This window comes from Zingiber officinale, chromosome 5B (assembly GCF_018446385.1).
Source record: "Zingiber officinale cultivar Zhangliang chromosome 5B, Zo_v1.1, whole genome shotgun sequence".
NCBI classification, from domain to species: Eukaryota; Viridiplantae; Streptophyta; class Magnoliopsida; order Zingiberales; family Zingiberaceae; genus Zingiber; species Zingiber officinale.
The window spans coordinates 12,041,498-12,061,041 of NC_055995.1; positions in this window are offsets into that span (position 1 = coordinate 12,041,498).

Consider the following 19,544-nt stretch of genomic DNA (forward strand, 5'->3'; position numbering starts at 1 on the left):
GGAAATACATTCGGATACTCTCGGACTACTGGAACGTCGGAGAGTTGAGAACTACTGTCATCCTCTGTATGAATCAAGGATAACAGAAAACCCTGATAACCATGTGACAGTAGCTTCTGAGCCTGAATCGCCGAAATAATCGATATACCGTCGTCTCTAATGCCAGTGAAATCTCACGAGGGTTAGTTTAGAGGCTGGAATGTGACCACCCTCGCCTGGCAATCAACAGTAGCATGATATGCTGACAAACAGTTCATGTCAAGAATAATATCAAAGTCGACCATTTCTAATACTAAAAGATCTACCGTAAGTATCATGTTGCCAAAATCTTACGGCCAACCTCTAACCTCCTGGGTGACTTCCAAGGTATCACCGGACGGTAGAGAGACGGTCAGTCCCTGCGGTCCAATAGTGGGTAATCTACCAATCTCTCTCATAAAGGTTCGAGAAACCTCAACAGATTCATGAATATGACAATCATAACTAGTAATATTTGTCAATATAGATGTATTGAGATAGAGTAACATTCTATACCACTTTATCATATAGGTTACATATCTCTTTATGAATAATAAAGATATCCATGCAACCTAAATATCAATACGGGTAACAAATTATAAAATAAAAATATCATACCTATCTGCCGTCTGGAGATGTTCCGTCGCTGTCCAGTCCTCATTTTATAACCTCGGAATTTCCGAAACGAAAAAAAATCGACGAAAACTCGTACAAATCCGAAAATAAGTACCTAAGTTTACTGGCAAACTTGGGCTAACCCAAAAATCCAGAATACCAAAAGCAGGTATTCGTAACCCGCTCTGATACCAATAAATTAGTATCAGATAAATCTTGAAAATCCATAACACGATATACCAACAAGTATTGTCAACTTGGCTTTGATACCAAATAAATTGTCACGCCCCGGGGAAATCCCTGCTCAAATAAAATTTCGGCAGCATCTCTCCTGTACGGGTGTCAATCTGAAACTTTATACAATGCCCTCAATGCCACATATACCTTGGCCAACATGGCCGGAACAATAACAATAATAAAATACAACACATAGACATCCACGCAGTTTAATAGTTAACAAATTAGAACAGTGATAAGAAGACTCAAAAACAACCTACTCAACTACACTCATAAAGCACAAAACCGATATCCTACTCCACTACACATAAAACACAAATCACAATGAACTTACCTCTTCTGCCATCCAGGCAGGCATGTAGCAAAACATATCCAATCCAAACCCATCGAAAAATAAAAAATCCATACAAGATCCAAATGTATCAAAACAGAACAAGCCTAATAAAGAAGAAACCAAAAGACCAACAAGCGTCCTCGTGGACTGCAGGGGACTAGCGACTGGAACTCTCCGGATAGCATCAACCTGAAAATATCAACGGAGGAGGGTGTGAGTCCAACACTCAGTGGGTAACAACTGATATGCATAATAAAGAAAATAACAACCAGCACTAATCATGCGTACAATCTCCTGATACAAGAAGGATAAATGCAACTAAATAACGTAGGAGAAAACTGTACTAACCAGAACCAGGGTATAAGTATAACAGGGTCGTCAGACCGAGAGTGTTATAAATCCTGTATGCATGTCAATCTAAATGCAGCAAGTAAATGCAGCAAACACAAATAATAAATGCATCAATGCGTATGATGCCAATGCAGGTCCTGGTCACCCCTGACGCCACTCAGCCATCTCACACATGATGGTGAGACCGAGTGGGTAGGGCTGTGACCACCGTGCACTCTGCCATCACTGCTCCTGATGAGTTATCGAGTGGATGAGATGCTGTCGGAGTACACCTATCCTCCTACCCCAAATCATAAGTGGGGGAGCGCAATGCTCTCATCTTCCGGTACACAATGACAGGGAGGGATCCCTGACGTGCTACCACGCTGCGTCACACTACCCATGAGCGGACCAACGGAGCACCGACAGAGCAAAACTGACGTGTTACCACGCTGCGTCACACTACCCATGAGCGGACCAGCGGAGCATCGACAGATATGAAACTGGCGATGTGCTCAACAATAATGGAGTAGACTATCGTGCAGCATGCAATCATGTGAATGGTGCATGACACTAAGCATGGCAAAATCCTGAGCAGCATAGCAATATCTATATATATGTAAAATATGTACCATAGGACAATAAACCAAATCAAAGGTACACAGATCAGATAAGGTATAAAACCTAGGTCCTGAACATAATAAAAACATGGTTGTGTCACTACCCCTATAAGCATGTATAATCAAGTAGGTACCAACATGAAGTGCATAACAATAAACAAAACAAGCATGTAACAGATCAGGTAGTGACCAACTGAAGCAGATAAGAAACACAATCATTGCTATTTGTTAAAAACATTACTATGCATATCAAATGACATAAAGTCAAAGTACCCGCCTCCAAAAGAAAGGATCCAATCCAGTCCAAATCTGACGTCGAGATACTCGTCTCGCGTCAAAGTTCTGTATCACCAACATAAATATATTTTATTTAGCTACATTCCTATAAATAGATAAATAAAATCTCTTACACTAAATTAGGGCAAAACCCTAATCCATAAACCTCGACCTGCCTAAGTTAAATCCAACGGTTAATTAGGGTTAGTTTTACTAATCCCTAATCAACCCATTAGATAACAAATCTAAACCTAAATCAATCTACACATGAACAACTATCTAAAATCATCGAATCAAAACCATGATCTATAGCATGTATCAAATGCTCTACACCTTACCTTGCTTCTCAGCCGCCCCTATTAATGCACAGGCAAAGAAAGTTGCTGTTGGACGTAATAACTGTTGCTGGAAACCCACTTGAACTAAACAATCAAGAAGGTAGATAACTGATCAACAAAACAACCCAATACAAGATATAACCTACTAACCCTACCTCTTCCTTGATGTCCTCAGCCGAAGCAAGATTGCCACGGCAAATTCCCACAGCCCCAAATCTGAATGCCCGATCTATTGATTCACTGCCGGATATTCCTGCTGTCGGACAACATCGGAAACCAGTGGCCAGAGCAAACTAGTGTTGCTTGATGTGTAGAGGCTGAGAGAGGGTTGGTCTCCACTCCTATCGCCGTTGATCTGCTTGTGGTACAGATTGGAGAAAATCTAGAGTTAGAAGGGAATCAGATGCCGGCGGCGATCAACAAGGCAGCGCACAAGGCAAATTAGGGCACGGGGTGGAGGTGAACAGTGCTGGTCCCGTGCGGCGGTGACGCTCTCCAGAGGAAGAGGGGAAGATCGGATGGTTGTGGTCCAAATCTAGGACACAGTGGTCAGCCTCGGCGTGCAGATTAGAAGAGAGGAAGGGCGGCAGTCTGAGATCTCCACGGCGAGAGGTGACGGCGACAACTACGAAGAGGGAGAGGCTCGAGCATCGCCGGCGCTTGGGCAAAGAATTGCAAAGCAGTGGCCGCCGGAGAGAAATCAGACCGTGGTCATCGACTTCAAACTAGGGCACGACGTCGGCACTAAAGCACGGTTGAAAGGGAGTTGTTGTGAGCGGGAGAAGAAGAAGGCTCGGCGCTGCGCGGAGGAGAGGATCGGGAGAAGGGCTCGGTGAGGAAAGGGAAGGAGATGAAGAGGATCGACTCAGGGACGAGGAGTGGCTTTGTACTCGAGGGGAGAAAGGAACCGACGAGGAGCAGTTCGGCTCGAAGGTTAGGGCAAATGGCCGTCGGGCGCACGGGAGAGAAAGAAACGGCGAGGAAGAGGAAAAATAAAGAAAAAAGAATTTATAAAAATAAACATTTCCTCGCTTAAATGGGTAGCCTAAACAGGCTTTCCCGGGCCCCATTTTTATCCCCGTAAACTCATGCATACGAGCTCCGAAAAATTCCCAAAATATTCCTAAAAATTTCAAAAAATTCCCTTATTATTTTTTGCCCTTTTCCGGTATTTTACATTCCATTTAAATTTATCCTACAACGTACAAGCCCTAGCTGCTACAACGTGTAGAAGCAACACTTTCTTACCAATTTTTGGTTATATAATTGGCAGGGAACTTGCCAAACATCATTTTCCACATTTCATAACCAATAGTAAGTCGTTTCATGTTAAGTTGTAATTCTCTCTAATCCTAATATATTATTAGGGTTTATGCTACAACAAACAAACCCGACGCCTGCTACAAAGCCTATTACAACGTGTGGCAGCTACTTGGACATTTAACTACTGCAACATGTAGCAGTTACTTGGACATTTAGCCGCAATAGCTATAACGACTACTTGGACAGTTAGCTACTACACATTATAATAGCTACTTGGACATTTAGCTGCTACATCGTATAGCAGCTACTGACAATTAGTTGCTACACGTCATAGAAGCTACTTGGACATTTAGCTGCTACAGTGTTAGCAACTAAATGTCCAAGTAGCAGTTATATGTTGTAGCTACTACTTGGACATTTAGCTGTTACACGTTGTAGTAGCTACTTGAACATTTAGCTGCTATAACATGTAGCAGCTACTTGGTAAGTCATTTTATTTTAAGTTATAGTTTCCTCTAATGCTAATATATTATTTATATGTAATTCTAAATGATCTATTTAATTAATACAGAGAAAAACATATGTTGTCTTTATTGGTCGTCCGCCGGGTGTTTATGACACTTGGATAGAAGCATTTACACAAGTTAATTGTTTTAAGGACGCTATGTACCCGTCATTCGAGAGTAAACAAGATGTAATAAGAACTTTTGAAGCCTACAAAGTACAATCTTACAATTTTAATAATTTTTTTGATAAAATCTTTTTTTTTGTTATATAATTTGTCGTAAACTTACCAATTTAGGTCGTTTTAATTTCCCACAATTCATTCGATGGTAAGTCGTTTCAATTTAAGTTGTAATTCTCTTTAATCCTAATATATATTATTAGGATTTATGTTACAACATGTAGCAGTTATTTTGACAACTAGCTATTACACGTTGTAGTAACTATTTCGACAGTTAACTGTTACACGTTGTAACAACTAGTTGGACACTCCAAACAACTTTTTCTTACCATTTTTCGTTACATAATTTGCAGAAAACTTTCCAAACATCATTTCACACAATTTATTCGATGACAAGTCATTTCAATTTAAGTTGTAATTCCTTTTAATCCTAACATATATTATCATGCACGACGTGAAAGCGAAATTATATTATGCAATTACCATTTTGCCCTTATGGTTTCGGCCAAAGTTTTAACCCCTAAACCGAGTGTGAGACAAATATTTCGAAAGATTCTCCTTGATAATAGATCGGTGGCCTACGGTGTCTTCCTCTATCAATCTCACCGCGATGACTCGTTTTCTCCTTCAAAACTTTGCCACCTCATAAGTATTTCGTTAGAGTTTAGTGTTTTGATTCTTCTCCTCATGTTTAGGGTTTTGATTTTTTAGGGTTTTAATTCTTTAGGATTTAAATTCTTCTCCTAGCTGCTACAATGGTGTTGAATGATTATGGGTATTCAGATTGAAGATTACTTTCAATGAATAGAGGTTTTAAAAAAAGGTTGTAGCATTGTAGCAACTACTCGATAGTAGGTGCTAGAACGTAGTTAAACCCTAATGACTGCTATAACGTGGTTAAACCCTATAGTCCCTGCTAGCTTTGTAAAATTCGGCAATTAAATAATAAGTGTTATCGGAGGAATAACCTTATTAGATTTTTTTTCAGAAATTTTTAGAAATTTTTGATATTTAAACGGAGTCTGTATAACACATTTAAGAGGATGAATCTATTAGACTAAATAAAGCATGTTTGGAATAGTTGATTATTTTCATTACACCTAAAGTTGGAATTAATTGAGCTAAGTATAAAACTAAACCTAGGTTTAGTCGATTCATTCCCTCCATCTCCGCCAGATCTACATTCTCTCCCGAGCCCCTCTCGTGATTTCCCCTTACTTGATAGCCAACACCGCCCTCCTCTCCTTCATCGCGACATTTCCCGACGTCGACTCCCGATTCACCGTCTACGTGCCCTAGCTTTGCCACCGCTGCACCTTCCACTCAAGCGCCGACGAAGATGATAGCTATTGAGTGTCACCATCACTTGGAGAAGGAGAATCAAAGAGGGGATTAGGGCAATCCTTTCCCCTTGCTCGTGGAGTTAAGAAGAGATGCGGATCTTGCATCAGAGATGTCCGCCACTTCTTCCTCTACACTAGATCTGGACTAGGGGTTAGTTTGTTCGAGCCCTAGCTCCCTATTCTGTCGCCCGAGGGCCATTCGATGCCGCCGCCGATCTTCCTCTTCTTCCCCTGTCATTGCCAAAGTAGATCCGTTGCTGCCCTGGTGTGAGAGATTAGATCAGCCATCCTTCCTCATTCTTCCTAAATAGTTGAGCGTAGACCAAGCAGTGCCTTACACGGAGCCTTCTTGCTGCCACACCTAGAGGTAATCGGTTAACCCGAGCAGAAGATTTGAGTATTGGGTATTTGTTTGGTGTTGATTTTGGGTGTCTATTTGGATGACAGCAGCTCTACCTAGCGTCGATTACCATTTACCTGCAGAGGACCTTCATTTGAGAGATAATGGATGTCAACCGGATTAAGGTAAGCTATGTATGGACATTTGTGTAACGACCACCCTTCTTACTATACTATACTACCCTCTCAGGATGACCGTTACTTAACTACTGACTCTACTTAACCGGTATGATCGAAATCACGAGGAGTCTCTACCGAAAAATTTCGGTAGAGTCTCCCCTGTACCGGTGACCTTAAATTGAGATACAAACATAGTATACTTCAGCCACAGGCGGCTGGAACATTTATCAAACACCCACGCAGTTAAATAAGTATCAAACACACAAATATCTATTTACTAAACTGAACTCATCCTACATGCAACCTAGAACAAGAATAAACTCGAATGACACGGAGTGTAAAGTACAGTCTCAAATGTTTACAATAACTAAAATGCGGAAACAAGAAAAAGAATAAGGAAAGAAGACTAAAGGAATTCCTTTCTAGTCCTAAGACTTCCATAGTCCTGGCATCACACATCATCTGCGCCACCTTGTTGCCTTCCTTTATCTGCAGTAAGAGGAAATGCAATCTATAAGCAAAATGCTTAGTAAGAGCTATCTAACTCACAAAAACTCGATATGCATGTGAATATGCTGAAAACTAAAACTGAATACTCAAAAGGAAAACTACTCATGCTCATCTACTAGTAAATAAACAAACATACTGAAGTGCTAAACATGTAAAGCTACTCATGCTCTTCTAATAGCAAAGAACAGTAAGCTAATCTAAATAACATGCTAGTATAAAAGGAAACTAAACTTGTTGATTTTAAAACAAAGTGAAACTTAATTCATTTGTTCTAAACTTATTCTTTTATACTTTTATACTTATGTGAAACTTATTTTGTTTGTTTAAAACTTATACTTATAATATTTCAAAATAATAATCAACTTTCTTCTTGGGCTCGGCAACTGTACTTGCTATGCGCGCATCCCTAACTAGACCCGAGATAGCTGGTCCCGAATCTAGTAGGGTTTACTAGGTTATCTAAACCTAGGGACGACTATGGGAGCCCAGCCCAAGGACAACTGAGAGTCCTGCATACTAGGTTATCTAAACCTAGGGACGACTATGGGAGCCCAACCCAAGGACAACTGAGAGTCCAGTACAGTGCCACTAATAAAAGTAAAATACTTGTTATCTTTTAATACTTCTAATATATAATGCCTCGGCATTTTAATAAGCACCTTGTGTGTCAAAATCCCTAAAGTCTTGACTTTAGGATCTACTTAAGGCCTTGTCCTTTTTCTTTCTTTTCTTTATCTTTCTTATACTTGTTAATACCTCTAAAACAATGTCTCATACAAATTCTAACTTAGAAATGCTTAGATAAACTGAAATTTACACTTGAACATACTAAGAGTGAATACTTAAACAAATAATTTTGCATACTATAACTAACAAAAATCTGCATGCTACATAACAAAAATCTGCTCTACTACCCATTGAAACCACAGAAATAAAAAAAACATAAGCACACATCAAAGTCTTCCAATTCGGTTCCCCAACAGATCCAGCAAATCCAAGAATCAAAATAGCAACATCTCACCATCCGTAGAGCATCATCACATAGACGTCAAAGAACAACATCACATGAACGGAATAGTATCGAATTGCAACCAAGTAAAACGCAAATACCGTAAAACAACTTCACTAGGCATTGAACCAAACTTCACGAAAATCACAAGGTAAATCTAGAGATGTCACAGAAATTCTCAGATTCAAGTTCTCTCGTACAGACCAGAAGGAAATTCATAGCAACACCATTATCAAACACACAACAAAACTTCCCAATAGAACCATTATCAAGCACACGAACCTCATGAAAGTCACATTCCGCAGCAACTCAACAACACAAATCATGAAATCATTAGTGACGAACATAAAAAAAAAAAAAACAGATCTCGACTCATTCAGTCAACCAGCAACTCAGCCAAGCATATCAACGAACAGGTAGCTCGCAAGACACTCCCAACAGCAACAACGCGATAGAAAATGAATTAAACTTATTCACAGTCTAACGAACCTTGCAAAATTCACATTGAAAATGTCCTAGTGGAAATCGAGCTCTATCAACAACAGAATGCATCGACCAGACAATGAAATCTAGAATTTAGGAGGTCCAAACAGTACCTCAAGGAAACTTTGATTCGAATTAATACATTACAGAGAAAATCGAATCCGAGCTCAAACCGATTCACTACTCCACCGAGGAGAAACCCACTCAAGAACATCAGAAATCTCACGCATGAACTTGATAAAAGCATTCTCTGATTCAGAAGAAATACGAAATCCTCGGTTAAAAACCAAAACATTTCCGTATACTTTGCGTCGCGATCCTTATAATATTGGAGCTCATCTACTACACCTTAAGGATCCCGTGCCAACACAATTAGATACACATGCTCCAAAAAGATCAAGAGACACAAGGAAAACTCTAATTCGAATTTGAAACTACTCTACTGCAGGTGAGTAGCGACTTACCTTTGTTTCCTTGACTCACAGCCGAAGGAGAAACCTTCTAATGCTTCTAGGGTTTGGATAACTTGAAATCTTCGGCGACTCCTTGCGTCCACAGCTTCCCTTCGACGAGAGGATCCTGAAATGGTGAAGAACTCTCGACGTTAGCACCCTCGCCGGCCGCCGGAGGTGAAAACCCTAGCTCCGGCTTGCTGCAGCGGTTTCGCCCGAGAAGAAGCACCGCGCACGCGAGAGGAAAAAGGAAAAAGGAGAAAGGAAAAGCTAGGTCACGGGTAATCAATCAAGCCCTAAGTTCCTCCTTTATAACTTCAATAATCGGTTAACTTCTTTAAATAAATTTGCTACCTTTTCTAAACAGAACCGGCTGCGTGAACACTTGGTTAGCCGTGGCTTGGCTCGTGGTTGGAGTCGCGGGTTCGAATCCTGCCGAACCCCCTTTTTATTTCCCATTTATTTTCTGTATCTATTATTGCATAAATATAATTTGTCCCTTATATAGTTAGTAATGACCGCTTGCTCACTTGGTTCGTTGGGTTTTGACCAAGTCAGAGGTTGTTGGTTCAAATCTCGGCTTGGACATTTTTGTCAAAACTTCCTTCATTTACTAAAAATACCAAACGACCTCCAAAAATTACATAAAAATACTCTAAAAATTTCTAAAAATCTCTAGAATATTTCTATAGTATTTCTAAATATTTTTAACCACTATTAGAACTCCAAATGAGGAAATTTAGGTCGTTACAATTTGGTTGCATAATTGTGACGGATTGGCAGATATGGATTTGTATTAGATTTTGTTAGAGATTTTGTAATCTATTATTGCTTGGATAATTACTGATTAATGGATTTAGAAAGATTTATAATGGAATTTGATTAGTGATTGATTGGTGAGAATTAAGGTATTGATTGGTAGATTAAGGATAGACTTATCATCTAATTGGATTTGAATCATTAGGAAGAATTAAACATGATTGTCTAATCTAATTAGGATTGGGTTTTGGGTTTAGCTAATTGTTGTATATGTGAATAGCTAAATTATATATCATGTGATTTGTAGGACGTTGAGTCGAGACGAGCGTCTCAACGTGGGATTATTTAGCACGATCTACATATGAAGGCGTGTACTTCCTATTGGTGCGGTTAGCACTAACGGTCTAACTCAGGTTTTGATGAATGACAAAACAGGTTAAGTTAGTTTCGTTGTTATCTAACACTCTGATCAAGTATGCAGGCGAAGCCTAGCTAGGTCGACGGACCGACCGGATAGCTGGCACGAAACCCAGCTATGTCGATGGGCCGACCGGATAGCTGGCACGAAGTCCAAATGGATCGATGGGTTGACCGGACGTTTGACACGAAGTCCAGCTAGGTCGACGGACTGACCGGATAACTGGCACGAAGTCTAGACGGGTCGGCGAGCTGACCGCACGTCTGACAGGTAAGTGAAGGTAAGTCACTGGAGGGGAGTGACTGTGAGGACGCATTCCCGGGAAGGGAAGTTAGGCGCAGATCCGACTTAGAACCATTTCGAAACTCTAAGTCGAGATCTTGACAAGATTCTGATCTCGATGAGATGGAATCTAATTAATACTTTATTCTGTTTTATTATAAACTGTGCTAACAATCTGTTTTGCAGGATATATAATTGCCTCGAACTAACATTTTCTTGCAGGAAGAAGTTTGCTGGAAAACTTGGGTCCGGGAGCCCGGAAGGGATCCGGGCGCTCGGAGGAAAATTTTATCCACCAACGAGCCTCGCCACGTGGATCATTCTGGTTGGGTTGGTTACGTCACATTCAGGGCGCCCTGAACCTCTTATATAAGGAGGGTGAAGGCTGGAACAAAACAACAACTCACGATCTATTTTTTTGTGCTCCTGCGATGCTGCGAAAGCTCTCCGACAAGCGCTAGTTTTTTCTTTGTCTCTCTTTTCTTATTGTCGGCTTTTTCTTCACTAATTAATTCTTGTACTTAGTTTGTAATAATCTTTCAAATTATTAGTGATTGCCCATTGAAAGCACCCTTGCTTGCGGGCCTTGGAGTAGGAGTCGCCAAAGGCTCTGAACTAAGTAAATCTCCGTGTTTGCTTTGGCATATTTATTTTCCACTACTTACTCTTTACGAATTTTAATCGCTATTCACCCCCCCCCCCCCCTCTAGCGAAACTCATCGATCCAACAAGTAATATCAGAGCAGGTACCGCTCTGATTTGGTGCAACCACCAATCAGACAGGGGGTGAAGTTTCTTTTAAATTTTTTTGGCTTTCAGTTTTTCGTCATATTCCAAACTGGTACTATTACCTTTTTGGAATATTTTTTTTCATTGCAATTAATCTGAATTGGTGTAACACCAATTTAGTTTTTAGTTCCTTTTATTTTATTCCACACTACTAATCCAAGACCAAGTTTTGGGATCTCCGTGTCTATTTGTTTAATTGTGTGCAGGGTAATTATGTCTCAAGTTAAAGGCTTCAGCACAGTACGTCCTCCCCTGTTCAACGGGGATGATTTCCCATACTGGAAGAAGCAGATGAAGGTCTATCTGAAGATAGATTCCGACCAATGGTTCAACGTCACCAGAGGGTACAAGGTGCCGGTCGATAACTCTGGAATTCCACTGGACCCGGAACAGTGGACTTCGGACATGAAGAAAAATTCGTCAACAGACTTCAAAGCACTCAACATGCTACAATGCAGACTGACGAAGAAAGAGTTGAATCGGGTAGGACCACACCTGAATGCAAAAGAGTTATGGGATAAGCTGATCGAACTACATGAAGGAACGAGTGACGCCAAGGTAACGAAGCGCGATCTTTTGTTAAATAAGTTATTTAATATTAAGATGTAGGAAGGAGAAATGGCGAGTCAGCTTTACGCGAGGATCAAAGATATCCTCAATGGACTCTACGCGATAGGCCACCAAATGGAGAATCACGATCTAATTAGGTATGCGTTAAACGCTTTTCTGCGTAATAATTTGTGGGCATCTATCGTGGATGCCTACAAAATATCAAAAAATTTATCCAAATTAAAATTAGACGAATTATTTTGTGAATTAGAATTACATGAGCAGACTAACGCTGGATCCAAGAAAGGTATTGCCTTATTTGCAGGTTCCTCTAAGGAAAGAATGAAAAATAAGCCTGAACCTTAAGAAGATTCTGACTAGGATTCTGAAGATGAAGAGCACCTGGTGAACCTGGTAAGAAAAATATTCACTAGGAGGAAGAAGAGCTTTAGTAAGAAGGACCTGCAGAAGATCAACTCCCCAACCGAACCAAGGAATATGACGTGCTTCGGATGCAACAAGAAGGGTCATTACAAGAACGAGTGCCCGAGATTGAAGAGTGACAAGACGAAGACTACAGAGAAGAAGGCTCTCATGGCGACGTGGGACGACTCTTCCTCGGAAGAATCGGAGGCCGAAGATCAGAAGCACCAGAGTCACCTCGCGTTGATGGCTAGCGAAGTAGAATCGAAGGACGAATCGGAAGACGGGTTCGAACCCAAATCGAGCCACAAGTCCGTACTAGTTTCCGAAGGTCCCGAAGAGGTATACTCTAACTTAAATAAAAAATTCTTTAAAATTATTTCGTGTTTAAATAAAAAATTAGTTAAAATAGAAAAATAAAATGAATTGCTCCTTGAAGAAAATCAAAACCTTAAGGAACAAATCATAAATTCTAATCCAACTCAAGACTTAACACTTGAGGAGGAAAATTTAACACTAAAAATAGAAATTAACAAATTAAAAGAAATGTTAGAAAAATTTACAATAAGATCTAAGAATTTAGACCTAATTTTAAATAATCAAAAAATAATTTACAACAAAACCGGACTTGGTTATAAGTCAAGTTCAAATAAAATATTTAAATCATTAATAACCCAACACAAACAATCAAGTAAAGTTTGGGTCCCGAAAGCGTGCTTAACCACGTAAGTAGAACTTAACCAATACTACATACCTAAAGAAAAAATATACTATGTAAAATCTGATAAACAAAATCAAAAACCAAAACACACACCTAAACCAACAAAATCAAAATCGAAATATTTTAAAACTCTCGAAAACCTAGAATATCATCAAGTCAAATTTAATTATAAAAGTAATAGATATAAAACTAAAATTTAAAAAATAAAGGCCAATAATCTAATGGGAGGCTCCAGAATAGCTGACACCTCCAAAAATAATTTACCCGACAGGGTAACCGAAACCAACCTACCCGGCAGGGTAATTAGGACTAGAATAAAAAGGGACAAAAGTTTAATTTGACCTACAGTACTGGTAAAGTTTTGGATGATAGTACATTAGGGATGCTTAGTCTATGCATTTCTAGGAAGATATGGCTTCGACCTGGTGCATTTTGCTAAGTGGAACTAACCGAAGCTACCCCTTACGGATCCTAACTAGTTAGACCAAAGTTTTGTATTAAGTTCAGTGGATAGGACTATTTGGAAAACCTCGAAGGCATGGTTACTCTAATGATGTCTAGGTGACTCACAAGAGCCCAGAAGTTTATCCAAAGAATGTCTATTTGTTAAGCCCAAAGCTAAACCTGAATCTAACACAAAGTTAAACCAAACCTTAAAATTGAACCAAATTTATCTCACAAAATTATAGGATTCCCTAATTGAAAATTTAGATCGGGTGAGATGATTAAGAATTAAATTAAATTATATTTTAAATTAAATTAAAATTAAAATAAATTAAAATAAAATAAAATAAAATAAATTAAATTAAAATTAAATTAAATTTAAAATTAAATTAAAATGAAAATTAAATTTTTTTTGAACTTAAAAATTCATTTTAAAATTAACTTAAATTTTCTCTTAACTTAAAAATTTATTTTAAATTAACTTAAATTTTTTTTAACTTTAAAATTAACTTAAAGTTTTTTAAACTTAAAAATTTATTTTAAATTAACTTAATTTTTTATAACTTTAAAATTCATTTTAAAATTAACTTAATTTTTTTTAACTTAAAATTTTATTTTTAAATTAACTTAAATTTTTTTAACTTAAAATTCATTTTAAAATTAACTTAAAATTTTTTTAACTTAAACATTTATTTTAAAATTAACTTAAATTTTTTCTTAACTTAAAAATTCATTTTAAATTAACTTAATTTTTTTTAACTTTAAAATTCATTTTAAAATTAACTTAAATTTTTTATAACTTAAAAATTTATTTTAAAATTAACTTAAATTTTTTTTAACTTAAAAATTAACTTAATTTTTTTATTTTAAAATTAACCTAAACATTTTATTTTAAAATTAACTTAAAAATTTTATTTTAAAATGTACTTAATTTAAAATTTATTTTATTTTATTTTCAAATTAACTCAAAAAAAATTATTATTATTTTTAACTTAAGTTTTTCTTTAACTTACAATATTCAAGAATGGCTCTAAGATTAAAACTTAGACTAACCCCAAATTCCTACCTATTGTAGGAAATCAAGTGGATTTTGGACAGTGGTTGCTCCAAACATATGACAAGAGATCACACCAAATTCACCCAACTTACTTACAAAAGCTTAGAAATAGTTGCCTTTGGAAATAATGACCAATTCAAGGTAATTGACATAGGTAATATTGAGCTGAAAATTGACTTCATTATTACAAATATACTACTGGTTGAAAATTATAATAACCCAAATTTTCTCATTTTGGGTCCCAAAAATAATTTAAAAATATTTAGAAATGCTTTAGAAATATTCTAGAGATTTTTAGAAATTTTTAGAGTATTTTTATGCAATTTTTGGAGGTCATTTGGTATTTTTATTAAACAAAGGAAGTTTCAACAAAAAAATATTCAAGTCGAGATTCAAACCGTGGACCTCGGACCTGAATCAAACCTTAACCGAATGCAGCCAACCAAGTGTTCCACGGGAGTTTTATTAATGAAGTAAGGAACAAAATATATTTAAGCAGTAAGGAAATCGGAAATAAAATTGAAATAAAAGGGCGCGGTTGAGGAATTGAAACCGCGACCTTTGACTCGGTCAAAACCCAGCTGACCAAGAGTGCAAGCGAACGTTGATAATTAAGGAAAGAGTGGAAAATATTTATATGGTAGTAGATAACAAGAACCCTAGGTATAATAAAAGACAGAACATAAGTGATTTCGGGAAAAACCTTTTCCCTATCTCCCTCTCCCGATGGCGCGGCTCTCTCTCAGGCGGTAACGAAGACGACCTAGGGCACGTCTCCGGCGGCCGGCGAGCACCGTTCTCCGGGAGGTCTTCACACCTTCGTGATCCCCTCGTCGAGAAGAGTAAGTAGATACAAAGAGATCGCCGAGATTTGCACATCCCCGAAACCATAGAAGCCCTTCCATTCGGCTGTGAGTTCAAGAACACGCTGTAAGTCGCTACTCACCTGCAGTAGGATAGTTCCGGATTCCTATTCTTTTTATTTTCGAATTTTTTCTGTGAAGATTTTTGGTTTAGGGCTTGTTGCCGTAAGTTTCATTAAGGAAACGAATTCTTTTGGTTTCCTCTCGTGCCATAGAACAGGAGGAGTTGTTACTTTTGGCTTTTGGATTTGGTTGTAGAGAATTGTGATATTAGGGATTAATAGAATAGATTCAAGATTTCGTTTTTTTTTTCTTGCAAATCTGTTGAAGTAAGTTTAGAGATTTTGGTTGCCTTACAAAGGTTTTAACTGTGAATTTGTGTACATAGGTCTTGTTATAAAATTTACAGCAAGTTTAACTTGAGCTTAGCCAAAGAAAAGGGGCACGGGTAGTTTCTTTAGGGTTGCTGTGCAATTCGGCTATTTAGTTGAACATGAGAAAGCATAGACTTGTTGATTAGCATGTAGTTCCCTTCATGTTGTTACCTTGTTGGTTTGGATTAATGAGTCGAGTTTTGTTACCTTAATGCATGCATCCTTATCATTGGATTTGGAGCTGCTGTTTGGTTTGTTATGCTACGAAATGGGCACGAACAGCCCCTTACTGTTAGTTCCGGTTATGCTATACAATGAACAAGAACAGTTCATGGATTCTACACTAGCTTTAGAGTTACAAGTGCAGATTTTTACAAGTAATGTACACAGAGTTTTGATAAGAATGACATGCAAATTTCATTTACCCTTAGTTGAACATGTGCAGATTTTCATTTATCATTATCTGAACATATGCAGTTTTTCATTTGCTACTAGTTGGGCATGAGCAGTCCTCTTTGTTTTGCTGTGTGCGAGCATGTTTAGTTCTTGGTTTGCTGTTTACGAATATGAGCAGTCTTCCTTGTTTTTGCTATTAGACTTTATTCATGCACTGTAGTTATAGAACTGTTTAAGCATTTTATTGAGCTTAAGTGCAGATTTTTATAAGTGTAATATGCTGATTTTGTTTTCCATTTGCTTTAAGATGGGCATGAACAGATTATAGCATATACATATATATACATAGCATTTAGTTTAGACTTTCCTTGCTATAATGAGTAGTTATAAGTGAGAAAAGACCAAGGTCTTGATAAGATCCCTAAATTTTAAGTATTGGGAATCAACAACACACCAAGTGCTCAAAGAAATGCCAAGGCATTTTATTATAAGAATATTTAAAGGTAACAAGTATTTTATTTTAAAGAAAGGCTAGTACCCGACTTCCGAGGTTGTCGTTAAATAAATCCAGGTGACCAATTCCGAGGTCTTGGCCCTGGTAAGACCGAGGTCTTTACCCTCGTAGAACTGGTGGCTCGCTACCCCAGTCTCTATTTGGGAGCGCGCTTTGGTACTACGCCTGGGCCCAAGAAGAAAGTTTATTATTATTTTGAAGTATTAAAGTATAAGTTTTGAAACAAATGAAACAAGCTTCACTTATGTTTAGAGTCAGCAAGTTTAGCTTCTTTTAATTCGAAGTATGCAGTATTAGTTTTATTTGTTTCCTGCTTAGTTATTTAGCATGATTAGCTTTATTTTCCAACATGCAGTTTTACCCTTGTATAGCATGATTAGCTATTAGAATTACATGAGTAGATTCCTTAGCTTTCCTTTGCTATTAGATTAACATGAGCAACTATGTTTATGCTTTATTTTCTTTTAGAGCATACAGTTTCTAGTTCTTCTTGTATACATGCATATTCGTGTTTTTGTGAGTTAGATAGCGCTTACTAAGCAAATTTTACTTATAGATTGCATTTCCTCTTACTGCAGATAAAGGAAAGGAAAAGATTTAGAAAGGAAGGCGACAAGGTGGTACGGATGGTGTGTGATGCCAGGACTGTGGGAGAGAACTGGGAAGTTTTGAGTTTTCGTGTCTAGTGGATAAGAAGTAATTGAGTTGTACTTTATGGTTGATGTCATTTGAGATTGTATTTTATATTCCATGTTTTATTGAGTTTATTCACGTTTTAGATTGCATGTTGTGATGAGGTTCTATGTAATAAGTAGATATTATAGTTTTTGACTCTTATTAAACTGCATGGGTGTTTGATACATGTTCCAACCGCCTGTGGCTGTAGTATATATTTTATGTATCTCAGTTTATGGTCACCGGTACAAGGGAGATTCTGTCTAAATTTTTCGGTAAGGACTCGTCGTGGTTTCGATCATACCGGTTAAGTAGAATTAGTAGTTAAGTAACAGTCATCCTTAGAGAGTAGTATAGTATAGTAAGAAGGGTGGTCATTACAGTTGGTATCAGAGCAGTCCCTATTCTCCAGCATCACACATCAGCACCAGCCTTGCCGTCTTCAAGTAAGAAAGTATTTAAGTTTTTCTTTTATGCTTTTCCTTATTATTATTTGTAGTATAGAGAAATGTTTAGAAGTGCCTACTCATATGTGTTTAAAGTCGAGAACCATGCTAAAGATAAAAGTTTTTATATCTAGAAAGTATAGTGATGATTTTAAGTTTTCTTTCCCTCTGCCTGACTTGATGGCAAGAAGAGGACGTCCCCGTACCGCTCGTACTGAGGACCGAGCTCAGGAGAACAAAGAGCCCAGAACAACTGAGCCTAATCTCTCTAAAGTTGTTGCTCAACTCCAGAGACAAGTGGCGGAGCAGCAACAAGTGATCGTCAATCTGATGGCGAATCCGCAGCCAGTCCCTCCCACTCCTCCAACTATCAATGTGGAGACTCCAGTGGTGACTGAGGTTCTATTAGCCGCCCTGGAAGTCCCCACAGCACCTAGAAGACAAGAAGCATACCTGATACAGTGGCTAAAGCTGAAGCCAGAAAGTTTCTCAGACACGACTGAGCCCTGGGATGCTCAGGCTTGGTTCAAGACACTGGAGAGCACCATGGAGCTTCTTGACTGGCCAAAAGTCGAGAAGGCCAAGTGTGCCTCTTTCTGCCTATCAGGAAATGCTCGTATGTGGTGGGAGAGAGAGAGTTAAGAGCAAGAGAGTAGTCAATCAGAAGAGCTGGACTGATTCCGAGACAGAGTTTCATGAAGAATTCTTCCGCCAACGGATCACCAATAAACATTATGAAGAGTTTATAGAATTCAGAAGGTGAACCATCCTTTGAGCTCACGGGAGTGCCGAAGAGGAAGACCCAGAAATTCCTCTCCTCCCTAACAGCTCACCAGATGTTAGCTAAAGGGTGTGCTGGTTTACTTGCATTCATTGTGAGTACAGAAGAATAAGAAAGACCCAAGAAGGAGGAAGTTTGGATAGTCTGCGAGTATCCAAAGGTATTTCCAGAAGAGCTACCTGAACTACCTCCCAACCGAGAAGTGGAATTTGAGATTTGAATTGGTTCCTAGTACCGGTCCAATTTCAAAAGCTCCATACCGCATGTCTCCAGCAGAGCTGAAGGAGTTACAAGAACAACTTCAGGAGCTGCTTGACAAAGGCTTCATCCGCCCTAGTCATTCACCATGGGGAGCTCCTGTGTTGTTTGTTAAGAAGAAGGATGGATCTATGCGGATGTGCATAGATTATAGGGCTCTGAATCAAGTGACAGGTCAAGTAGTTATTTTTTTCAGCATTTAGCTACTGCACTATTTGATCAATTAAAAGGGGCAACAGTGTTCTCCAAGATAGACTTGCGCTCTGGGTACCATCAGTTGGAAGTGAAAGAAAGTGATATACCCAGAACAGTTTCTAGGACCAGATATGGACACTACAAATTTGTAGTCATGCCATTTGGTGTAACTAGTGCATCTGCAGTCTTCAAGGACTTAATGAACAGAGTGTTCAGAGAATACCTTGACAAGTTTGTCACCGTGTTCATCGATGACATTCTGATCTATTCAAGAACCCCAGAGGATCATGACCGCACTTGAGAATAGTATTGCAGACCCTTCAGCAAAAGCAGCTGTATGCTAAATTCTCAAAGTGCGAGTTCTGGTTAAATCATGTGGCATTTCTAGGTCACATTATTTCTAAAGAAGGCATCCAAGTGGATCCAGCCAAAATAGAAGTAGTTAACAACTGGAGTAGACCCAAGAATGCCAGGGAAATCAGGAGCTTCCTTGGTTTAGCTGGGTACTACAGGAAATTTGTGGAGGACTTTACCAGGATAGCCTCTCCACTAACATCCCTCATCAGGA